This window comes from Trachemys scripta, chromosome 5 (assembly GCF_013100865.1).
Source record: "Trachemys scripta elegans isolate TJP31775 chromosome 5, CAS_Tse_1.0, whole genome shotgun sequence".
Classification (NCBI taxonomy): Eukaryota; Metazoa; Chordata; order Testudines; family Emydidae; genus Trachemys; species Trachemys scripta.
In genome coordinates, this window is record NC_048302.1 from 63,745,033 (window position 1) to 63,772,021 (window position 26,989).

Genomic DNA, 26,989 nt, shown 5'->3' on the forward strand with positions numbered 1-26,989 from the left:
GTTTGCATACTTTGTATAAGAAGTGAGAACCCAATTATAATGCAATGTCCTATTGGGAGAATACCTGCAGCCAAATAGGATGTTTAAGGTTTCTGAAAGAGGCAGACTTTAGAATACCAGTGTTTAGAAAATTAGGAAATGTAATCTATGGCTGATGAAGAAACACTGATATACCATAGCATAAGAAGAGTTAATGGCAATATACTGCAGATAGTCTGCAGTTCTTTTGTTAAGTAAATTGTAACCATAAGACCAATTAGCAATACTTTTAAATTCCACTACTGTTCTCACTATAATTTCAAGAAGCTTGAAAATAATGTATTTCTCCCATGCCCTATATGAATTATTTGTTGTATGCACTTACTTTACTTAAAGATTCTGCATTTAAGCCAACCCTCAGTCAATTGCAATTGTGGGTCCTCTTTTCCTTTTTCTTTTTAAACTGTGAGCCTCAGTAGAAGATTTTAACACTGTACTTCCAACTTAATAGCCCAATTTTGGAGGAGCTGCCATTACTTTTGTGTGTGAGAACTTCATTTTAAATGGCAGCTATAAACCAAATTGGGGGATGAAGAGGAATGTTTGTTCTTAAAAGTATTGACATCTGAATATTTCAAGAAAGAAAGGAATTCACTATTTAAAAAAATCAAAACACTATTCTTACTAGTTCTTTCCCCTTCTCTCACCTACTTCCTATTAAGAAAAATAACCACCTCTCCCACCAGATTAGGATAGCCACTTCCTTCCCCTCATTCGTTCTTTGCTTCTCTCTCTCAGAGCAACCCATTTTTCTGGTCTCTCTTCCTCATTTGCTCCTCTCTTCCCCACACTTCTCTTTTATATTCCTTACTGCTCACATACTCTGTTCCAATTATCCTGCTCTGATTTTCTCTTCCTTATTCTCCACTGTTTTGTATGCTATCATCTGTCCCCTTCTCTCCCATTTGCTTCTCTAGTGCATACATAATGTCCCATAATGTCCTTGAAAACAGTATCTCTACTCCACATATGTGAGACCCACCTTGATCATTCAAAGCATTTACAAAATCAGGCCTTCAAAACAATTTTACTAATATGTTGGCAAATTAGCAAAAAGTGCTAAATAGAGCAGAAAAGTACTGCAAGACTGAAAGGTTTTGGTGCAGGTTTTACTATGGTATCTCTAGGACAATCATGTTATAAAATAACAATATTCCTCTGTTGTCTATAGAACAAGGCCTTTATTTTTCTCCTCCACTACAATCTATGCTGACTGTTTAGATACTTATGTCAGGTAGTGAGCATGAGATCCCACTTTACTCTTTACAAGGCCTGCAAAGAGCAGTGGAAGGGGCGAGTGCTTTTCCTCACACAGAAAATAACCTGATAAATTGCAGCTATGGATCCCACAGAAGGGAAGAGTAGCAGCCTAATATGTCAAGTAGGCTTCAAACTGAGTATCAGTGATGTGGGGAAAAAAATGGATACCGTGCGCATTTACAGTACAACATCAGATCTGGTATTCCTAAAACTAGCAATTCAGATGAACTGGTTGCATTAGAAAATTAGCCATTTTTTAGGAGTTAATGATCTGTTTTACACCACATGCAAACGTACAGATTCTAAGTAGCTTCAATACAATTAAACAAAATGTAATTAATCCATACAAGCATCCTTTTGGATCTCATATTATGTAAATGAATGGTGAGAACATGGCCTTTCTGACTGTAATTATCCATGACTAATGTGAAACATAGTTCAGCCCAAGATTAAATCAATTTAATCTGATCATCATGACTAGGTATACATTCAGTTGTCATTATACACTAAATGAATTGCAATCAGGAGCAACCAATAACTTTGCATAATTTACTCTTCTTAAAAGATATATTTTCACTCTAAATCATGCCAACTCTTACAAGTCTTCTTTTTTAAAAAAATCTACTACAATACTTCATATCACTGGAATGGTTTACTATATAGATATTAAAAACCCACAAGCAATTGTATCAAAAAGACTGATAGCAAAATAACCTGTACAAAAACAAAAACAGAACTGCCATGTATAATATACAATATTCACTATCCCATAACATCAATAATAACACTGGTCTACAATTTTTGAGAAGTCGTCTGCTTCAGAGATAAAATGTGCTATTTATTATGTATTTTGATGTACTGAATTCAAATATGACAATTAAAACAACTGATTTGCTACTGTTTCTAAGATATTTAAGTTTTTACATTTTATGTCTATGAATATTGTGTAGATAGTAGAGTTTTAATCATAAATTGTAAACCTAGCTCTTTTCATGTGTTTATGGTTGCTTTACATGATAATATTTCACCTGTCCTGTTTATGTAACACTTTAAAATCAGCAAAAGGGTTATATAAATAAAATTTATTATGAAACAAAAGGCAAAAAACTATTATGTACATAGTTTAGTCCTAGTCAGTGTCTATTAGGCGCTTCTTGGCTTGTCTCTTGTATTCATTAAATGGAGCATCTCATGTCACTGTCCAGCAGTAGTCTGCAAGCATTGATGGGCTCCATTTGCCCTGATAGCGTTTCTTTATTGTTGCAATGTCCTGGTGAAATTGCTTGCCATGCTCCTCGCTTCACTTAACCTTGGAAATTTTCCACAGAGGTACTTGAAAGCTGCTTGTGTTTTGTCAATGGCCTTGACAAAGTTCTTCATCAGACTCAGCTTGATGTGTAAGGGTGGTAACAAAATCTTCCTTGATTCAACAAGTGGTGGATGCTGAACACTTTTCCTCCCAGGTTCCAATGACTGTCGGAGTGGACAATCTTTCTTGATGTAGTGGGAATCTCTTGCACGACTATCCCATTCTCAGAGAAAACAGCAGTACTTTGTGTATCCAGTCTGCACACCAAGCAAGAGAGCAACAACCTTCAAATCACCACAAAGCTGCCACTGATGTTGGTCATAGTTTATGCACCTCAAAAGTTGTTTCATGTTGTCATAGGTTTCCTTCATATGGATTGCATGACCAACTGGAATTGATGGCAAAACATTTCCATTATGCAGTAAAACAGCTTTAAGATTTGTCTTCGATGAATTAATGAACAGTCTCCATTCATCTGGATCATGAACGATGTTGAGGGCTGCCATCACACCATCGATGTTGTTGCAGGCTACAAGATCACCTTCCATGAAGAAGAATGGGACAAGATCCTTTTGATGGTCACGGAACATGGAAACCCTAACATCACCTGCCAGGAGATTCCACTGCTGTAGTCTGGAGCCCAATAGCTCTGCCTTACTCTTGGGTAGTTCCAAATCCCTGACAAGGTCATTCAGTTCACCTTGTGTTATGAGGTGTGGTTCAGAGGAGGAGGATGGGAGAAAATGTGGGTCCTGTGACATTGATGGTTCAGGACCAGAAGTTTCATCCTCTTCCTCGTCTGACTCAAGTGAGAATAATTCTGGTGCATCAGAAACTGGTAGTCCTTCTCCATGGGGTACTGGGCGTATAGCTGATGGAATGTTTGGAGAATGCACAGTCCACTTTTTCTTCTTTGACACACCTTTCCCAATTGGAGGCACCATGCAGAAGTAACAATTGCTGGTATGATCTGTTGGCTCTCTCCAAATCATTGGCACTGCAAAAGACATAGATTTCTTTTTCCTGTTCAACCACTGGGGAACATTTGTTGCACAAATGTTGCAGCATATGTGTGGGGCCCACCTCTTGTCCTGATCTCCAATTTTGCAGCCAAAATAAAGCTGATAGGCTTTCTTAATCATAGTGGTTAGACTGCTCTTTTGTGATGCAAAAGTCACTTCACCACAAACATAGCAGAAGTTATCTGGACTGTTCACACAAGTACAAGGCATCTCTGCTCACTTTGGCTAAACAAAAATGTGTCCCTTTGCAAAATCAAACACTGACAAATAAGAGATTACATCACTGTATGATTTCTAGAGCTGATATAGGGCAATTTGTTCAGCACAGTGATGTAAGCTTCGTTATGATTGTATCATCCATGGAATAACATGATGCAATTCATATCATGTATGACGGAATACCAGCTTCAGAGTGCATCATTCATTGTTTTGCCTAAAAAGCAAGTACTGTCCAAACCCATTCATAGATTTATTCCTAGATCCAGTCAAAGATGTATTTTAGTCATTTCTGGTTTAAATTGAGATCCCTTCCCTTTATAACTCACTTATCCTCCGCCATTCCCAAGTCAAGGGTCGTATATACTGACCCAATAGCATATTGGGTCAGTATATACGACCCAATATGCTATTGGGTTGTATATACGACCCTTGAAGGCTGAAAGAATTGGGTTTGTTTAGTTTGGAAAAGAGAAGACTGAGAGGGGACATGATAGCAGTTTTCAGGTATCTAAAAGGGTGTCATAAGGAGGAGGGAGAAAACTTTTTCACCTTAGCCTCGAAGGATAGAACAAGAAGCAATGGGCTTAAACTGCAGCAAGGGAGGTCTAGGTTGGACATTAGGAAAAAGTTCCTAACTGTCAGGGTGGTTGAACACTGGAATAAATTGCCTAGGGAGGTTGTGGAATCTCCATCTCTGGAGATATTTAAGAGAAGGTTAGATAAATGTCTATCAGGGATGGTCTAGACAGTATTTGGTCCTGCCATGCGGACAGGGGACTGGACTCGATGACCTCTCGAGGTCCCTTCCAGTCCTAGAATCTATGAATCCATATCTTGAAAACTAGAGCCAATCAACAATTTTAAGCATCATTTTTGTTCTCAGTGACCCCGAATTAGTAAAGTTTGACTACATTTATTTCAGAAGCATTTTGGCTGTAGAGCAATGTAATAAACACAAGAAAACACCTCTCTTTATTGGAATAACCCAGTGCAGGGTTCTGCAAACTCCATCAGATTCTCCCTGAAGATGTTTTTTAGTGGTGTTTTTAGAGTTTGCTTTTCACTCCCAGAATGAACAAGATGTTAGTTCCCAAAGTGGTACATGCTCCAAACTCTCTCCTGGCTCTCTGCCCCCTTGTAACTCTTTCCAGTCCCTCTCTAGATCCATGCTGGACTCTGCTGCCAGCCAATATCCCCAGTGGTCTCATAGTGATAGGGAAAAAGAGGAGTGTGAAAGGCAATTCTGCCTTAGATAGCATAAAATTGAGGTTCTACTATGAAAATTGAGAACTTCATACTCAACATATATGCTCCCTGAGTGCATTCAGTCTCATGCTGACTTCAATGACTAAAATACATTTTTATTACTTTTTACAATTGCCTTGTTAGTCCTATAGAACTAATACAGCTAAGACTTGGGTTCTTTCCTTTCCTGTGCATCAACACAATTGGTTTTTAAGTTTCAATAACAGGGCCAATAAACTGCATCTCTGCCAACCCCCTGAAGGCAACTGGTGTAAACAGGTGTCACCGAGGGAATAGCACAAAGGCAATGGGGAAATTAAGACACAGTTTGGCCTAAAGTATTTTATTACTGGTGATGATGCATTAGAAGGAAAAAAACCCAGCCATCCTGACTCAAACTCCAGGCTTAGTTCATAGGGTTGGCAATTAGGAAATTTGCTCATAAACTGAACACATGTTAATTAGTTAATATTAAGAAAAAATAACCATGGTTATCCATTAAGCCATCATAGACAGCTACTTTTCAGAAGAGAACCACACTAATTTAGGTGGAGATTTATCACAGGGTAATGACACAGAGATAACAACTACTTGGCCCCACTGTCTCCCATATGTGTCTGCCCCCTTCCCAACTTCACATATGGATCCCTAGGGAGCCCCTACTGAGTGGTTTCTGCAGGGACAGGGGAAGGGTTGTGAGGTAATGCCCTGGGTACAGTTAGGGATCTGTTAGTTTTTTTGTTTTTTTCCAAGCAACTTTTGCCCTGAATGATGTTCTTTAAATTGACTTTGCTATACACTGAGAAGTTAAAAGGTACAAAATACGTGCAACTTATCCACATATTTTGCCCATATTAATGGGAAAAAACCTTTTATATTTTGTTTTTAAATTACCCAGTATGATGAGTCCCTCTGAATAAAAGTTATCCCCTAGTATTTTCTATAGCTTTGTTTTTCTTCTCCACCTGGAGCCTAACCAACACAATATTTCTCCCAACCAGTTGGTCAGTTCCATTATCCAAACAATCATCCCCCTCTCCCACTATGCACAATGTTGCTTCCTTTTCCTAAAACAAACAAACAAACAAAAAAAACAAAAAACCAAACAAAAAAAAGTTTAAAAGATGCTCCAAAAATATTTCAAAATAGGGCAGCATTAAATGCATATGATAGTATCACATTAAATCTAGGCAAATTTGTAAAATGGGAAATTGGTGGTGTTCTAGTGAATGGGGAAGGTCCAAATAATATAAAGTCATTTACCTAAATGCAATGAAAGCAGCTGAATTTTCGTTTTGGAGACCAAATATGTAAGAGAGAGCATGTAACCATGGAAATTAGCATTGATGCGACAGATCCTTTTGCTGCATTATGTTACACCCATTTGGGGGTACAACTTAAGTTTGCATGTGATCTTTCATGTGTGATACTTCTAATATATCACTACATTCCATTGGTATTCAACATACTTGGGAGGAACTCGCTAGCCAGATTGGTTTTAATGGGTACAATTTTCAAAAGCACCTAAGTAACTTTGAAGGTTTGGTGCTTATGAAAATTTTACCCAACATGCCAAGAAATTACTACTATGGATGGGCATTAGATATTACCTGATACAAATTCATGTAAATCCAAATTCCTTATATAACCACTAACCTCAAATAAAGTAACATTTTTCAGAATCTGAGACTACTTTATGGACTAAGTCATGCGCACACATTACAAAATTATGAGACTCCCTCCCATGAAGGGATAGAATTGTTGTAGTGTGAAGCCAGAGTCTATAAATCATTATTATTTCTGCTTTCTGAATTAGAAGATAAAGATCAGAGACTGACAATTGTTCTGAATTATTGAAGTATGTGTGGAGACTTAATGTATAGTGCAGCACACTGCTGTGCAAGTAGAGACTGAAGTGAGACGTCGCTTGGGATTTGATTTTAGTAATGTAATTGACTCTGATACCTGAAAGCAAAAGGCCAACTAAATAACTTCTCCAGGACAAAGGAAAATAATATATATAATGCATACCTGATATCCACTATATGCCAGAAGTAACATTCATACACGGAATTAAACAAACAAGCTCTCTCTCCTAATGGAAGACTGCATTATTAGTTTGCAGGGAAGACCTTTTATGAACTCTTTGCTTTATACTACTAACCATAATTATTCTAATATATAGAATGGAACAATACTCATTAACTTGAACAGGATGAGGATTTCACCCACAGTCTTGATCTGGAATTCATTTGTTATTGAATGGCCACAATATATTTAAAAAGGGTACAGGAAATAGTTTTGTAGGTTTTAATTTGAATTTAGAAGATGACAGAATATTTTCTAATGACCTTCATAAAAGGAGTAACAGTGCACAGTATTTTAAGCTTATGTATCATGCAATAGTATGTTATGAAGTATAACTCTTCAAAAATCTGTTTTTAAAAAGAAGGCCATTGACTTGTGCTTACTGGTCGCATATGGCAAAAAATGAAAGAGAAAGAATCCCACAGTTTTCAAATAAGGTGGTATGAGGCTCACAATAACTCAGTTCTAAATCTAAACTAAAGTATGTACCAAAGCCTGAAAATGTAAACAAACTTATAGTTACTAAGAAGCAATAGGAAAATAAAAAGATATGGAAAAACATTTTTTTTAAATTGTGATATATAAAATAAATAAGAATTGTGGTACAATAAACATTTGAGTTAAGGTCATCTATCGAAATAAAGACTTGATCCTGAGCACTGAAGTCAATGCGAGCCTTACCGTGTGCAGGATCAAACCCAAAATCAATAAAAGGTGCAAGGCTCTCACAGCCTTCTTAGAACATTCTTTCCCTGAGAACATCAAAAGAAAAGGGAAAACCAGTATATCAGTAAGTGCTATGTCTGAATAATACATCGAGAGGACAAAGGAAAGCGGTGTGAAGTACTATTTTAAAGAATTACTGAGCCAATTGTTCCCCCAGATGCATACTCACATCTTTCTCATTGAATCCAGTGAAATACACACGTGCAGCAGAGGGAAGAATTAGATCTCTAAACTGAAAATAAACAAATATAAAAGAGACCAGATGTTTTGAATTGCCTAAGTAAGGGGCATTTTTAGTGGCAGATGAAAACACTGACATTCTGATATCAAGAGCTGATAATTTACAGTTTATCTGACCCAAATCTGATGGTAAAGAGATATGCATAGTGATCAATGACCCTTCAGTCTATCTATACATGTAATCTATATTATTACCCTGCTATCACAATAAGCCTCCAAAATATGTAATTGTGGGGGTAGGAAATGTACCTGTTAATTAGGCAACTAGCTAACTTTTAACTAGGCCATTTATCTATTAATACTGAAGCATTTTGTGGGTAACTTCTGCTAGATAAAATATCCTCTCCTCACACCTACCACACACAGATTTCTAAATTATATCAGAGTCCGGTTTAAACCCAGAGAAGTATCTGGGGTGAAATTTCATCATTAATCCAGTTAATTCACCTAGGTAGCACAGCACAATGGAATTTTAATGTTATCATGCACCATTTGAAAAGATTCCCTGCAACACTTAGGCACAATAAACTAGCCGAAGACTCTTGAGGCTAAATTCTGCTCTCAGTTACAATTATAGTGATTGTACTGGTGTAACTGAGAGAATTTGCTGAATACAAAATGAAAGTAGCCCCAAAAATTTTAATTTGATGTGCTAACGGCATTCTCTACTCAGACAGATAGATGTGTCACTTTATTGGTATTTCTAAAATGAAGTTGGGTCAGTTACAAGCATCTAATGGACCTAAGCTTTAATATCCCATGAAGAGGCACCATTCTTAAAGAGCAAGAGGTTAAAGCCTTGCGCATCAATGTCTTATCAAAAGTATAGCTTATGTTCATGTTTCATGAACACTGTCATAAACAGATAGTTAAGGGTTAATGCCTCTTTTACCTGTAAAGGGTTAAGAAGTTCACCTAGCCTAGCTGACTCCTGACCAGAGGAACCAATGGGAGGACAAGATGGTTCAAAGGGAAGAAGAAAAGTTCCCTTTGTCTGTTGAGTTTCACTTTGGACCGGAGAGGGAAAGCTCCAGAATTCAGCCTCTTATTAAGTAGTGAGTATCAATGAAGGAAATAAATAGGTTTATGTTTATTTCTTTGTAACCTGTCTTGTGCAATTAGAGGAATAGTCAAATTGGGTATTTGGGTATTTTTTTGTGTGTGTGTGTAACTAAGGGTTTGCCCAGGGGAACATCCTCTGTGTTTGGAATCTGTTGTCTGTGAGAGTAGCTGGTATGCTAATCTCTCCCAGAGGGTTTTCTTTTACCTTTCTTTTCTTTAATTAAAAGCCTTTTTCTTAATACCTGATTGATTTCTCCTTGTTTTTAGATCCAAGGGGTTTGGATCTATATTCACCAGGGAATTGGTGAAGAGTCTCCCAAGGCTACCCAGAGAAGGGAATTAGCACATTGGGAGTGGTGGCAGCGGACCAGATCTAAGCTGGTAGTTAAGTTTAGAAGTTTTCATGCAAGCCTCCACATCTGTACCCTAAAGTTCAGAGTGGGGAAGGAGCCTTGACAAACACAAAATGTCATGTCATTGCTGGACTAAACAACACACATGAGACTCCACAGCTGTCTGGTCAATAGTTTTCTCTGCCTTCATGTGACCTATAAACTGTAAGTTATAAATAAGATATATTATGTAGATTTTGGACACTGTCCAGCAGACTGTGAATCCATAAAAAATGAATACAATACAGTTGAACATACATAAAAGTTCCCATCTGAAACAGATATAATATTGATAATATTCTTTATTTAACAAGCTATTCAAGTGCCATTCAATTTAACTTCCTCATAGAAGTTAAAAATTGTCTATATCAGTTTCACACAACACTGTCAAATAGGAATTGCTTTTAAAGATTTGAGTAAGTTTACAGGATAAACCCCAGAAACAGAATGTTGCAAATTAATGTTCTGCACTAGCATATAATCTCCACTGATCTTGAAATGCAGTAGGTCCACCCCATGTCCCCATAATTTCCTAATAGAACAACTGCAAATATCTCGGAAGGATTGGGATTGCTAAACCAGTGGCCTCCTTCAGATAGAGTTGAAACTGAAAGACCAGTAGCTCTACTTATGTCTTTTGGATGTTTTTTGGTATGTTTCTGGAGGTATTACAACCTGAATGATTTACCTTGATCTTCCCCTACTATTTTTACTTCCTGGGAGGAGCTATGGTAGCCCTCCCTCTGTGGCATACATATGATCCCTAGCTCACAATGATACATAAAGCATTCATACACATAATATAATATGAGTTTACCACAAATATTGCAGGAAGTTGCTCTAGCTGTCACAATCAGTTCCTTGACTTGGCCATAATCTTTATTTTAGAAGAGAAACTCATTCTGTTCAGGAGCCTAGTCACGGGCTCATCTTGTTAGTATATGAATAGCCATCTATAACCAAGATAAAGATGGAGCTGTGGGTTATTTCTGAAAAGGCTGTGTCTATACTCATAATTTTCAGGCAATCTCCACTCTTGCTCTATCAGTGCAATCCCACTGGTGCTGCAACAGTGGGAGATTTCTGAAAAACTGCAATGTATATAAAGTTAATGTCACTAGATCATGAAGGGTCAACATTCTTTGGGAGAAACAAGAAATGGCACACATGAAGAAGAAAAGAAGTTCTCCGAACTACTCCAATAGGCAACATGATACAAAAGAATGTAGAAAGAAAGTGTGTGCTGATCTGCTGTGTACTCCCCACTTTGAGCACTTTGTTTCTTTCTTTTTTCAGTTATTCAGAATCAGTAGTTGGCTCTACAATGTAGTTGGTAGTAAGGAAGATTGAGAGCAAGGAATCAGGGAGATGGAGAACTACAGTTCTTGGGTGCCTAAACAGCAGATTGACTGAAGTTTCTGATTACTACTCATGTAAGGAGAGTGAATGAGCCCACAGTTATACCAAATGGTATATCAGGCCTGGTCTACACTATGAGTTTAGCTCGAATTTAGCAGCGTTAAATCAAATTAAGCCTGGACACGTCCACACGATGAAGCCCTTTCTTTCGACTTAAAGGGCCCTTTAAACCGTTTTTTTTACTCCACCTCCAACGAGGGGATTAGTGCTGAAATCAGCCTTTCCGGGTCGGATTTGGGGTAGTGTGGAAGGAATTCGATGTTATTGGCCTCCGGGAGCTATCCCACAGTGCTTCATTGTGACCGCTCTGGACAGCACTCTCAACTCAGATGCACTGACCAGGTAGACAGGAAAAGCTCCGTGAACTTTTGAATTTCATTTCCTGTTTGCCCAGCGTGGAGAGCACAAGTAACCACGCAGAGCTCATCAGCATAGGTAACCATGATGGAGTCCCAGGATCACAAAAGAGCTCCAGCATGGACTGAACAGGAGGTATGGGATCTGCTCGTCATATGGGGAGACAAATCAGTGCTAGCTGAACTCTGTAGCAGTAAACGAAATGGCAAAATATTAGAAAAAGTCTCAAAGGCCATGAAGGACAGAGGCCATAACAGGGAGGCACAGCAGTGCAACTTGAAAATTAAGGAGCTAAGGCAAGCTTACCACAAGCCACAGAGGCAAACAGAAGGTCCGGGGCAGAGCCGCAAACATGCCGCTTCTACGCGGAGCTGCATGCGATGCTAGGGCGTGCAGCCACCACTACCCCAACCGTGTGCTTTCACTCCACCAATGGAAAATAATGCAACAGGGAAGCGAGTTCGTGGTACGAGGAAGATGATGATGAAGACAATGAAGATAGCTCACAGCAAGGAAGCGGAGAAACCGGTTTCCCCAACAGCCAAGATATGTTTATCACCCTGGACCTGGAACCAGTAACCCCCAAACTCACCCAAGTTGTGCTCCCAGACCCTGAGGGCACACAAGGGACCTCTGGTGAGTGTACCTTTGTAAATATTACACATGGTTTAAAAGCACGCATGTTTAATGATTAATTTGCCCTGGCAATCGCGGCTAGTACAGCTACTGGAACAGTCTGTTAACGTGTATGGGGATGGAGCAGAAATCCTCCAGGGACATTTCCAGAAAACTCTCCTTCATGTACTCCTAATGCCTTTGCAAAAGGTTTCCGGGGAGGGCTGCCTTATCCCATCCGCCATGGTAGGACACTTTACCACGCCAGGCCAGTAGCACATAGTCTGGAATCATTGCAGAACAAAGCATGGCAGCGTATGGTCCCGGTGTTTGCTGGCATACAGACAACATCCATTCCTTATCTCTCTTTTATCCTCAGTAGAGTGATATCATTCACAGTCACCTGGTTGAATTGGGGTGATTTTATTAAGGGGACATTGAGAGGTGCCTGTTCCTGCTTGGCTGAACAGAAATGTTCCCCGCTGTTAGCCACGCGGTGGGGGGAAGGGGTGAAGTGATCATCCCAGAGAATTGTGGGGGTGAGTCGGGGGTAGTTGGGTTTGTGCTGCATGTTAACCTGGAAACCGCAGCCCCTCCTTTTACATTGCAAACCCATTTTAAATGGCAAACCCAATGGGTGCTTGGTATAAGAAATGAGGGCGCTATTGTTTGAAACCATTCCCACATGTTAAGAAGGTTAAAAAAGCCAAAAGACTGTGGCTTACCATGGCTGCTTGCAAGCTGAAATCTGTTGCCTGGCACTGCGTGAGTGATCTCTCACACCAAACCAGCAGGCCCTCAATATAAGAGGAGGAAAAATGCGACCTTGTAACGAAAGCACATGTGCTCTGTAATGGGAACAGCAAAATTTAATGTGCAAGAGTGTACCCATTGTTCTCTAAAATGTGTCTTTTTTTAACCACCTCTCCCTTCTCTTCCACCAGCTGCAAATGTTTCTCCTTCATAGAGGCTAGTGAAGATTAGAAGGAGAAAACGGCAAACTCGGGCTGATATGTTCTCGGAGCTCCAGATGTCCTCCCACATTGACAGAGCACAGCAGAATGCATGGAGGCAGTCAATGTCAGAGTGAAAAAAAGCACAGTATGAACAAGAGGAGAGGTGGCGGGCTGAATCGCAGGCTGAAGAGAGCATGTGGTGGGCTGAAGAGGATAGGTGGTGTCAGCTTGCTGACAGAAGGCAAGAGTCGATGCTCCGGCTGCTGGAGCATCAAACTGACATGCTCCAGCGTATGGTTGAGCTGCAGGAAAGGGCAGCAGGAGCAGAGACCGCCGCTACATCCCCTGTGTAACCAACAGCCCTCCTCCCCAAGTTCCATAGCCTCCTCACCCAGATGCCCAAGAACACGGTGGGGGGGGGCTTCCGGCCACCCAGTCACTCCAGCCCAGATGATTGCCCAAGCATTAGAAGGCTGGCCTTCAATAAGTGTTAAAGTTTTAAACTGCAGTGTGTCCTTTTCCTTCCCTCCTTCCCCACCCCTCCCTGGCTATCTTGGCAGTTATTCCCCTAGTTGTGTGATGAATTAATAAAGAATGCATGACTGTAAAGTAACAATGACTTTATTGCCTCTGCAAGCGGTGCTCGAAGCGGGGAGGAGAGGGTGGTTAGTTTACAGGGAAGTAGAGTGAACCGGGGCAAGGAGGGGGACAGAGAGTTCATCAAGGAGAAACAAACAGAAGTTTCACACTGTAGCCTGGCCGGTCACAAAACTGGTTTTCAAAGCTTCTCTGATGTGCACCGTGCCCTGCTGTACTTTTCTAACTGCCCTGGTGTCTGGCTGCGCGTAATCAGCGGCCAGGCGAGTTGCCTCAACCTCCCACCCCGCCATAAATGTCTCCCCATTACTCTCACAGATATTGTGGAGCGCACAACAAGCAGCAATAACAATTGGAATATTGGCTTCGCTGAGGTCTATCCAAGTCAGTAAACTGCACCAGCGCGCTTTTAAACATCTAAATGCACATTCTACTACCATTCGGCACTTGCTCAGCCTATAGTTGAACAGGTCCTGACTACTGTCCAGGCTGCCTGTGTACGGCTTCATGAGCCATGACATTAAGGGGTAGGCTGGGTCCCCAAGGATAACGATAGGCATTTCAACATCCCCAACGGTTATTTTCTGGTCCAGGAAGAAAGTCCCTTCCTCCAGCTTTTGAAACAGACCAGAGTTCCTGAAGACGCGAGCATCATGTACCTTTCCCGGCCATCCCACGTTGATGTTGGTGAAACGTCCCTTGTGATCCACCTGGGCTTGCAGCAGCATTGAAAAGTACCCCTTGCGGTTTATGTACTCAGTGGCTTGGTGCTCCGGTGACAAGATAGGGATATGTGTTGCGTCTATCGCCCCACCACAGTTTGGGAATCCCATTGCAGCAAAGCCATCCACTATGACCTGCACGTTTCCCAGAGTCACTACCCTTGATATCACCAGGTCTTTGATTGCGTTGGCTACATGGATCACAGCAGCCCCCACAGTAGATTTACCCACTCCAAATTGATTCCCGACTGACCGGTAGCTGTCTGGCATCGCAAGCTTCCACAGGGCTATCGCCACTCGCTTCTCAACTGTGAGGGCTGCTCTCATCCTGGTATTCTGGCTCTTCAGGGCAGGGGAAAGCAAGTCACAAAGTTCCATGAAAGTGCCCTTACGGAGGGAGGGAGGAAGGGAGGGGCGAGTGACGACATGGCTTACAGGTAATTAAAATCAACAAAGGTGGCTGTGCATCAGGGAGAAACACAAACAAATGTCACACAGAATGGCCCCCCCAAAGATTGAACTCAAAACCCTGGGTTTAGCAGGACGTTGATTTCACGGAGGGAGGGGGAAGCAAATGAATATAGAACAAATCTGGTCCATCCATTTTTTACATCTTAAGCTGGCACCAGACAGTGCAACATGACTGATAGCCATCACCATCTTCTGGGTGCTTGGCAGAAAATGCTATATTACGACTGCTAGCCATCGTCGTCAAGACGGTTTAATAGGACTGCCGGCAGGACTGAGTCTCCAGGAGACAAAACATGTCTGCCCCGGTGCCTCTGACCGAACTCACTGAGGAGTACGACGACGACGGATACCAGTTGTAATACACCATCCACTGCCAAAAGGCAAGGAGCTGCTGCTGTATAGCAATGCAGCCCCACGTCTGCCAGCACCCAGATAGCCGATGACGGCTACCAGTCATACTGCATCGTCTACTGCCAAAAGGCAATTAGCTGCTGCTGTGTAGCAATGCAGTACCACGTCTGCCAGCACCCAGATGACATATGGTGACGGTGAGCTGAGTGGGCTCCATGCTTGCCGTGGTATATTGTCTGCACAGGTAACCCAGGTAAAAAGGCGTGAATCGATTGTCTGCCGTTGCTCTGACGGAGGGAGAGGGGTCTGATGACATGTACCCAGAACCCCCTGCGACACTGTTTTTGCATCATCAGGCATTGGGATCTCAACCCAGAATTCCAATGGGCGGCAGAGACTGTGGGAACTGTGGGATAGCAACCCACAGTGCAACGCTCCGGAAGTCAACGCTAGCCTCAGTACTGTGGACGCGGTCCGCCAAGTTAATGCACTTAGAGCATTTTCTGTGGGGACACACACAATAGACTGCATAAAACCGATTTCTATAAAACCGGCTTCTATAAATTCAACCTAATTATGTAGTGTAGACATACCCTCAGAGTTGCAGAAATTTTATTCCCTGATCATATGCATGCTGACTAAAATGCTTTGACTGCACCTGTTCAGTCAAAGATAGTGATTTCTCTCATAATGTTAATCACAATTATTTATTGGTGTATGGTCCTGTAAAGAAGCTAGCATTCTTTTTTTGTATTGGACAACCAGAAAAAGGCATATTCAGTAAGACAAGACACTTAGGGCTTTTCTAAACCGTATGTTGATGTGCACTACAAGGGTGAGAACTCTAAAGCACTCTAATGTGTTGCTCATGAATTAGTCTATGCTACTTCTGTTCACTGAAATTTCCCTAATGCACTCAGATGTTGTGCTGTTTGAAACAGTACTATGTTAAACCGCACTAAGTAGCTTTTAGTGTGGACCTGAAGGATTTACATGGACCAATTAACATGCAACAGGTTAGAACTCTTTTGAAATCACACCCCTCTAGCGTGCACAACCCCACTGGGTAGACTTGACCTTAGAGGAGTAAATAGCCATAGGCATAGGTTAAGAACCCAATGTATTTGTTAGTAGTATCACTATGGAAAAGCTATCAGACAAAGAATTACCAAAGCACAGAGCTGTCAGTGAACAGCATAAATTGTCCTTATAGATATCCTACTGTTCTTAATTACACTGGTCTACAATTTTTGAGATGTCGTCTGCTTCAGAGATAAAATGTGCTATTTATTATGTATTTTGATGTGCTGAATTTAAATCTGACAATTAAAACAACTGATTGGCTACTATTTCTAAGATATTTAAGTTTTTACATTTTATGTCTATGTATATTTTGTAGATAGTAGAGTTTTAATCATAAATTGTAAACCTAGCTCTTTTCATGTGTTTAGGGTTGCTTTACAGGATAATATTTCACCTGTCCTGTTTATGTAACACTTTAAAAATCAGCAAAAGGATTATATAAATAATATTATGAAACAAAAGGCAAAAAACTATTATGTACTAGTTTAGTCCTATTCAGTGTCTACTCGGCGCTTCTTGGCTTGTCTCTTGTATTCATTAAATGGAGCATCTCTTGTCACTGTCCAGCAACAGTCTGCAAGCATTGATGGGCTCTATTTGCCCTGATAGGGTTTCTCCATTGTTGCAATGTCCTGGTGAAATCGCTCGCCGTGCTCCTCGCTCACCGTTCCGCAGTTCGGTGGAAAAAAATCTAGATGAGAGTGCAAAAAATGTATCTTTAGTGACACGTTGCAACCAAGGCTTTTGTATGCCTTGAGGAGGTTTTCCACCAACAACCTGTAGTTGTCTGCCTTGTTGTTTCCGAGAAAATGTATTGCCACTAACTGGAAGGCTTTCCATGCCGTTCTTTCCTTGCCACGCAGTGCATGGTCAAATGCATCATCCAGAAGAAGTTCACGAATCTGAGGACCAACAAAGACACCTTCCTTTATCTTAGCTTCACTTAACCTTGGAAATTTTCCACAGAGGTACTTGAAAGCTGCTTGTGTTTTGTCAATGGCCTTGACAAAGTTCCTCATCAGACCCAGCTTGATGTGTAAGGGTGGTAACAAAATCTTCCTTGATTCAACAAGTGGTGGATGCTGAGTACTTTTCCTCCCAGGCTCCAATGACTGTCAGAGTGGCCAATCTTTCTTGATGTAGTGGGAATCTCTTGCACGACTATCCCATTCGCAGAGAAAACAGAAGTACTTTGTGTATCCAGTCTGCACACCAAGCAAGAGAGCAACAATCTTCAAATCGCCACAAAGCTGCCACTGATGTTGGTCATAGTTTATGCACCTCAAAAGTTGTTTCATGTTGTCATAGGTCTCATTCATATGGACTGCATGACCAACTGGAATTGATGGCAAAACATTGCCATTATGCAGTAAAACAGCTTTAAGACTCGTCTTCGATGAATCAATGAATAGTCTCCACTCATCTGGATTGTGAATGATGTTGAGGGCTGCCATCACACCATCGATGTTGTTGCAGGCTACAAGATCACCTTCCATGAAGAAGAATGGGACAAGATCCTTTTGACAGTCACGGAACATGGAAACCCTAACATCACCTGCCAGGAGATTCCACTGCTGTAGTCTGGAGCCCAACAGCTCTGCCTTACTCTTGGGTAGTTCCAAATCCCTGACAAGGTCATTCAGTTCACCTTGTGTTATGAGGTGTGGTTCAGAGGAGGAGGATAGGAGAAAATGTGGGTCCTGTGACATTGATGGTTCTTCTTTGACACACCTTTCCCAACTGGAGGCACCATGCAGAAGTAACAATTGCTGGTATGATCTGTTGGCTCTCTCCAAATCATTGGCACTGCAAAAGGCATAGATTTCCTTTTCCTGTTCAACCACTGGCGAACATTTGTTGCACAAGTGTTGCAGCATATGTGTGGGGCCCACCTCTTGTCCTGATCTCCAATTTTGCAGCCAAAATAAAGCTGATAGGCTTTCTTAACCATAGTAGTTAGACTGCGCTTTTGTGATGCAAAAGTCACTTCACCACAAACATAGCAGAAGTTATCGGCACTGTTCACACAAGTACAAGGCTAAACAGAAATGTGTCCCTTTGCAAAAGCAAACACTGACAAATAAGAGAGCACGACACTGTATGATTTCTAGAGCTGATATAGGGCAATTTGTTCAGCAGAGTGATGTAAGGTTCGTTATGATTGCATCATCCATGACTTCTAGGAATAACATGACGCAATTCATATCATGTATGATGCAATACCAGCTTCAGATTGCATCATTCATTGTTTTGCCTAAAAAGCAAGTACTGTCCAAACCCAGTCATAGATTTATTCCTAGATCCAGTCAAAGATGTATTTTAGTCATTTCTGGTTTAAATTGAGATCCCTTCCCTTTATAACTCACTTATCCTCCACCATTCCCAAGTCAAGGGTCGTATATACTGATCCAATAGCATATTTTGAAAACTAGAGCCAATCAACAATTTTAAGCATCATTTTCGTTCTCAGTGACCCAGAATTAGTAAAGTTTGACTACATTTATTTCAGAAGCATTTTGGCTGTAGAGCAGTGTTATACATGCAAGGACACACCTAGTTTTTGAATTAATATTTTTACCACACAAGGAGCAGAGCTGAATTCTGAACGTACAAGTTTTTATTTTGTACTACTAATTTGTTAATCCTAGATTCTGTAGCACATTCTTTAGGTATTTTTATTTATGGTAACTATGGTTTAGCTGTTCAGCTTCTATTTATTTTTATTACAGTTGCTCCCAGAGGTTCCAGTCATGACTATAGCCCCATTGTGCTAGGTGCTGTATAAACATCTTGAAAGATGGTCCCTTGCCCCAACCAATTTACAGTCAACACAAGTCTCACAAATCACATCTGGAAAGATCCTGAAGCAAAGATTTATGATTAAGTTTATCCATCCACCACTCCTACCCATACTAAATAAAAATTAATTACAATATAGCATTTGTCTGTAGGCATTCTGGAAAATCTTTTTTGCAGAAGTTCAAATACTAGAACAGCAGTTCACATAATCTTAATAAGAAAACATATAAGAATTTGGAGATTAATGAAAAGGAAAGCTTCTTAAAAGGAATAATTATGCTGGGTAAACAAAACAAAACTGCTACCACAAAAATCAAGTAATTTGGCTGTTCAACAAAATGCTTTTGTGTTATGAAAAAACTAAAGAAAAAATGAGCTCATAATTGAAATATTTATAATAGTTGAAAATTAAATCGATGTTGTCAAATTAAAAGTATTATTCGCCGAATAGACAAACTTTATTTACCTGTTACTAGTAGAATTTAGGTAGTCAGAAGTGAAATTGATTTTTAAAACTCTCTCTTTTTTCCACTATGTTCACTAGAACATTGTTATTCAAGTTTTACATTAGCATAAGTCCTCTGGTGTCAATAGTTATACCAGTATAAACTGCAGTAACATACTTGTGACTCAGAACTTTTTCTGATTAACTTTTGCATTCCTCTGATTAAAAAAATCAGCGCTGTCTGCTTTGTTTCAGTTCAACTTCTAAATGCTGGAATATTTGGATTCCAAACTTGAATCTGGATTTGGTGACTATCTGGGCATCTTGCTATGGCTCTCTCTTTTATCAGGCTTTTTTTCAAGGGCTGCATTGATTAAGATCTTAGCAGACTGAAGGAGAAGATTTCCTTTGTGGTTGGTTTTGTGGCTATTGATCCAAAGTAATTTGGATGGACATGTTTCTGTTATAAATAATACTCAAGTGCATAGGGAATATAATAGGCATTTTTTCAAATGTTAATCAAAGTGATTCAGAACATTGACTTAGGCTCGATGTATACTTTTATTAATTTCTTTGCAACTGACATGTATCTTTAGAAATTGCAGTAAAGCTTCTTTATTAAATCTTGTTTTATACCACTACTCTTTTTACATCAATGAGGCTTACATCATGACTATAGAAAAAACAAAATTTCACCTCTAACTCCTCCTTCCCCCGCCAACCTTAAAGGAAGGTCAGCTACTGAACCAAACATTGTAATTTGAGTCTATTGCTAACTAAAAAGAACCCCTTGGAACAGTCATTACTTTAAATATCACAATCACCAGCTAGTACAATGTGTCTTTTATTTCACAGATACTTTAACCAAAGATGCTTTATAAAAGCAAGTCGATTTTGAAAGGAAAAATTTAAAAGTTCTATTTCACTAGCTGATTAAACTCCCCCCAAACACTCTCATTGTTTGTTCGGTTTCCTGTGTTTTCGGCTATCTCTGAATATATTCTAAATACATAGCTACCCTTGGTATCCCATTAATTTTGTCTGACTGGAAAATAGCAATATAAAGAGGCCAAACTCTGTAGCCAAAGTTTTTTCTAGTGTCATTCATTGTTTGACAATTTCTTCTATTCTTCTATTTCAAATATGCATTTTCCCATTTTGTTTTATGCTCAATAAAAGCATGGGCATTACTAGAATTTTATCAATCACATGAGTATATGTATCCTTCTAATTTCATTTTTGACTACTGAACCACTTTTGGGTGCATCCATGCATGCATGCCCTAGATAAAGACAACATTTGGAATGCTACACAGCCAGAAAAGCATTATCTCCTTCACCTTCTACCTTTCTTCATTTCTTTATTCAAGTGGGTGCCAGTTTGTTTAACTTCAACAAGAGCCATCTACTGAAATGCTTCAAAAGGAAGGAAATAGATGACATTCTGGGATACAGTTGAGATCTAAAGAAGTCAAATACTCATGACGACACAGAAACAGGGATAGTGCTTTGAATGGCAAAATAGGGAACTGGAGAAGGCAGAAAGTCTGTAAACAGAGAGGAGAAATTTGATATGGGATCATTATGGAGTTATCATGGCAGTCTCTGTATTATTCTGTCAGTCGTATTTTTATGATTGTTATATTTTCTGTACCGAATTGGTGCTGGGGCCACCAAATCAGAAATGATGACATGGCTCCTTACAATCTAAACTCAACACGAGAGGGTCATAGACAGACTAAAGAAGAGAAGAGTGAGGGAAAAAGGTGATGCTAACAAGACTGTGTGGTTTGTTGTTTTTGTTGTTTCCATCGCAGTTACAACAGGTTACATAGTAAGGTAAACATTTTGAGGGCTTTGTTAAAAAAATAGTCTGCTCAGCTGCTACTTTCATCACTCCATCTCAGCCCTGTTCCCTCAATCCCAGCTATGTTACTTTGCAGCTGCTCCTAACAGGCTGCCCTGGATCTCCTCCCTAGACTTGAGGCAAGGGAGAAAAATCATACACTACTCCCTTAATTAAAGTATACAGGAGGCAGGAAGACAATCACATAGGCCAATTCTAGATTAGGAAGAAAATGAAGAAAAAAGCTGTAGAGCTCCCCACAGCACTAGCTCCAGCTTGCACCAGAGAAAATCACTGGTGAGACTCACCACATCCCTCTCTCCTACTGCCCAGTACCCTCCCTGTTTCCCTGTGTGCCTGTTCTTCCACTCCCTCTCCTTCTACAATATGCTCAGCCTTACCCTGTGCACCTGATACCAATTCCCCCTTTTCCAATGCCCTACCACCACACTTCCTGATTCCCTTGTGTATCTTCTCCTCAACCCCCCTGTGATGTTATTGATATAATCTGGGAACATATAGATCATTGTTGCAACCAAGGTCCTGTAGTGGCACCCAAATATTGTATAAAAGGGGGGCAAATGGGGTGTCTAAGACAAGGTTATGGTTAACTGGTTATGATTATGCTGTATATATGTGTGTATCAATTTTGTAGTTGAAGTTATGAATATGGGCTCTATACTGTCTGTATTTCAAACTTACGCTATGCTTCTGGGTGACATCACAGACAAACTGGTGTTAGCTCTGCCTAGCCTGCTTGATGGCCCATTAAGGACCATTAGCTATACAATGGACCCATTGAGAGAAGGCAAATATGCCTTGAGACTCAGCAAAGTATGCAGGGACTGGCCCATGTGACTCCAGACTCCATTTTGCTGTAATTTTCCACAGTAAGAACAAAGAGGTGTTCTTACACCTGGAAAAGACTATATAAGGCTGATGCCTCATCTCCATCTTGTCTTCAATCCAACTTCTTACCTCTGGAGGGACTTTGCTACAAGATGAAGCTTTGAATAAAGGACTGAGGACCCATCCGAGCTGGGGATGTATTCCAGAGACTTGATTTGAACCTGCAGTTTATTCTATCTCTGCTGCAATCCTGAACCAAGAACTTTGCCATTACTATATGTAATTGATTCCATTTAACCAATTCTAACTCTCATCTATATCTTTTTCCTTTTATGAATAAACCTTTAGATTCTAAAGGACTGGCTACAATACAGGGTGATTTGTAGGTAAGATCTGATTTGTATATTGACCTGGATCTGGGGCTTGGTCCTATGGGATCAGGAGAACCTTTTTTCTTTTATTGGGGTATTAGTTTTCATAACCATTTGTCCCCATAACGAGTGGCACTGGTGGTGATACTGGGAAATTGGAGTGTCTAAGGAAATTGTTTGTGAGACTTGCGGTTAGCCAGTGGGGTGAGACCAAAGTCCTCTTAGTCTGGCTGGTTTGATTTGCCTTAGAGGTGGAAAAAACTCAGCCTTGGGCTGTAACTGCCCTGTTTAAGCAATTTGTCCTGAATTGGCACTCTCAGTTGGGACCTGCCAGAACTGCATCGTTACACCCCCCTTCACTACCCTCCTATTGTCCCCAACCCTCTCTAAGTACCTGTTCTCTCACCCCTCCATTCCAGTCATCCCCTTTCTCCACTGCAATACTCTTGTCCACCTGCTACCCATTGGTGGGCTCTAGCAGCCCCACACACTTGCAGGCTCTGCCATTCACACAGCCCCACTGCTACCAGAGTCCCCTCAATGGCAGGGTTCAGCAGCTATCCTCCCTGTCTCCAGCCTTTAGGGGAAAGACTTTCTTTGGCTCCTATGTCCACAAATAGCCTCTCACTGCACTGGGCTGGAGAGTAAGGCTACAGCTCCAAAGATCAGTGGATGGAAGGAAAAGGAACAGCTCCAGTAAGCTGCACTTGCTCCAGGGCTATGTCCCACAGGGAGTGCCCTAGTCTGGAGGCAGCCACTGCTCCTGTCTGAAACACAAACAGCATAGCATCATCTAATTGCCAAAGGGGGAAACCGCAGGAGGCTCAGGTAAAATTCTTGAACTGACTGCCAATCATCACAAGCAATTAAAACAAAAAAAGTCAACCCAAAATTGTAAGTCATGATACAACTGCAAGCATTGGCAACCCTGATCTCTAGCTGCCAAGAGCTAAAAGTGGTCAGGAATTTATAGAGGAAACTTTTTTTCCATTGGAAAATGATTAGTCAAAACAGAAATATTTTGTGGGAACATACCAGTTTTGACAAAATTTGATTCAGAAGAACTTGAAGCTGGGATTCCCACCTCCTGGGTGAATGCCCTAACTACCATGCTGTTGGCTATTCTGGGGCAGGTGTCTTTCAATCTCTTCCTAGATCCGTTCAACTGTATATAAATAATTAAATATTCATTTGATCAAAACAAGAGTGTGATCCTGGAGCCTTGTGGTTAGGACACTCACCGAAGTCCATCTGAATGAGGCAGAAAAGGGAATTGAACCTGCGTCACATAGCCCAGGTAACTGCTCTGACTGCTGAGCTCGTGGCTATTCTGGGGCTGGTCGCTCACATTTTTAGTAACAATATTCAAAAGGTCTCAGTTTTGTCCTGATGCAGAATGAGATTTAAAAAAAAATATATGTCAAAAATACTCACAATGGGAAACCCATTTCTGACCCAGTTCTGCCCACAACTATTCCTCTCGCTGGTCAGGGCAATATCCTAAGCACCCTGACAAAGCCTACCTGTGGGCATCCTTCATTTCATTTGCCCACTGGCACTTAATCTGTAAACCATCCATGTGCTGTACGCAAGTTAACTGCTTTAAATGGTAGAAATGGAAAGAAAGTACAGATTTGAAACAACCAGCTGAAAAGACTTAGAAAAAGAGCACCACTGTGCTCATATGTAAATGTAGACTGATGCTCTTCAAGTTGCATTCTTGGTTGCACCTAACATTTACTGTGTTCCTTCATATTTTGTCTTTTAAAAAAGGTTTATTTTTCAATTATGTGAAACCAGTGATGAGCAACAGATATCTAAAGCAAAATGAGAAGTGACACTCTTGCCTCACCACAGATACAGGGATCACCAGTATTCAAATGAGTGGCGTGCTTTTCAGTAGCAGCACAGCATGCTTTACCCAGTGTCACAAAGTAACAGAAGGAAACATGCATCACAATCATTACAGTTTTGAAAAAGGTCATATTGTGAACAACATTTATCTGAAATGTCACTTAACAAAAATCTCAGAGGCCTGGATTAGTTATACCACACAGGCAATGCTACCTCTATAGTACATTCAATACACAAAATTAAGAATAGATTAGTTAGAATTAAAGTCAATAGTTTAAACTTTGGCCAAACTCTGAATGAAATCATTGGGATTTTTATCTTAGTTGAGATTTAATAAAAAAACTAAGGACTTTACAATTTGGCATTAGAAGTAATAATAACTATGGTATCTCAAAAATCAGGGGTGTACTAATTTTTTTTGAATGTTGACTTTAAATGCCAAGCATGGATTCTTGCATAGGACCCACTGCATATGTAGTATGTGCATACAACTTCCATTTGGATTATATAAATGCACACATCAAAAGGGAATATAACCAAGATTTTAGACTCTTCTACTGAATCTGCATCGGTCATAAGGCAAGTCATTCAGTCTCTCTCTGCTATATTTCAACTTATTGTAACATTATACTTATATTATATTAGTAAGATATAAAACTGATGTTTTAAATGTCTTTAAGACCTCCCTCCCTAGTGGAACAGTTTGCAACTGCTTTCAAACGAAGTTCCCCATGAGTGTCTGTTAGCAGAAATGACAGTGTACAGTGAACTTCATAATATGATTGAAAGTTACAAACAACAAAATACAGCACTATAACTGTGCAGGAAAAACTAAGAACTCAGTAGTGTGAGACTGTTGGTCTGGTGCTGCCACTTTTCAGGCATCATGACAGCTTGCTAAAAAAAAAAAGTGGAGAAGGAGAAAAAAATGAAAAGAAGAGTCAAGAGGGTAGGAAAAAAGTAGAATAATTTCTAAGCTGTCCTTACAATTCCAGAGTCAATAGAATTTTGAAAGAAAATATTATTTTGACCAATACAAGAGCAGAGTTGATATATACAGTTTCTACTTCAAACTAGTGAAAGGATGATCTTAAAAATGCTAGGAGACATAAAATGTTCTGTCATCTCTCCATCACCTAGTTGGAGCAAAAGTAGTCTCATGAAAAATATAATCTTTTGGGAATATTAAAAAGGGCAAGAGAGTCCTGTGAAATCATTACAATAACACCATCCAGAAAGAGGAGCAACATGCATTTGCACCCTTTGTAAGCTTATAGATTGCTTCCATCATTTCTAACAAGCCCAGAGTAGAACAGGATCTTTCCAACAAATTCAATCTGCATCATCATCATCAATCATCATCATCAATAGAAGTACATCATTCTGCCTGGAGAGGTCTATGGATATTACCAGAAGACTACTTGCTCAAATAAGAAGTTGGAAACCTGCTGGAAGCAGTTCTGACAAAAAATAATTACTATTCACTTCCTGAATTGCTCATCGTCAAGCAAGCACTCAGAAGCTGCTCCTAGTTGCATGAGGACAGACGTAAGAATCCTGCTTAAGGTAGTCAGGGCTGTGGATAATGAGTACTTTAACACTAGTTCTTTTCTATAAGTTAATTTCAGGTTATCACAAATCCATAATGTGGTTGTGCATGTGCTGCCATCAATTATTCATTTTATTACAGAAGTATATTAATGTTGCTCACACATGTAAAAGTGAATGCAAAGGAACCATATGACTCCTTAACTGGTATTTCTAGTTGTTTATTAAAAGAGCTACAGAATTAGAAATCCTATTTCATATAATGTATGTTTTCCTGTTCACTGAACTTAAAATGCGTATGGTCTTTTTAAATTCTGGGGGGAGGAAAACTGAGTGTCCCACAAATTCCCAACTGAAATAAAAAACAACTTTTCAATCCATTGTTTATTGTTTAATATGGAATCTTGTTCCTTAGAGCCAGGCTCTTGATGAGAAGAAGAAAGGGGGAGAAAAATGAGTTGAGACTCACTCGGCAGAACTGACCTGCTTTGAATTTTTCATAACAAGAGCATATATTCCCCAAAGACACCTAACTCAAACAAAAAACTTTGACATCAATAGCATGCTCATGTGAGTCTCGATTTCTGGATAAAGACCCTCCAAACTTAAATGTCATCTCTAAAGGTACCATCAATTGCATTTCTGAAAATGATGTTTCAGAAGCAGCGAGATAGAATCTTCAAAGGGTTGGTTCTTCTAAAAATGGCTATTGCCCCTATGGCAAGCAATGGAACATGCAAGACTGATTTTTGTAGGTACTGGAATCTTCCTGGCTCAGCTCTGCTCTCTTATGCAAGTATGCACTGCAAAATTACTTGTCAAAACAGTGAGGAATCCATAAGATGCATAATGTGTGTCTACACATTTCAGCAGATACTGATCCTTTCAGCATGGAAAACCTAGAATTTTCTCTGATGGACTCAATTGTTGTGAAACTTCTATACTCACTAACAACTGTGATGAGCAGACCTCGCTAAGACAGAGAAAAGTAAAAAGATTTCCCCCCCTCTCTATTTGGCATGAATACTGGCTGATTAAAATGAAATCTAGATGGCAGGATAAAGTAATATAAATATTTAATTTTGATGTATGGTAGAGACTGCAT

The 26,989-nt window shown here is 40.1% G+C and overlaps 1 protein-coding gene across 2 annotated transcripts in view; it reads right to left on the minus strand.

Annotated features, from left to right (window-relative positions):
- FSTL5 (follistatin like 5) overlaps positions 1–26,989 on the minus strand; it is a 568,085-nt gene that overhangs the window by 389,283 nt on the left and 151,813 nt on the right. The gene's annotated exons all lie outside the window — the stretch shown is intronic.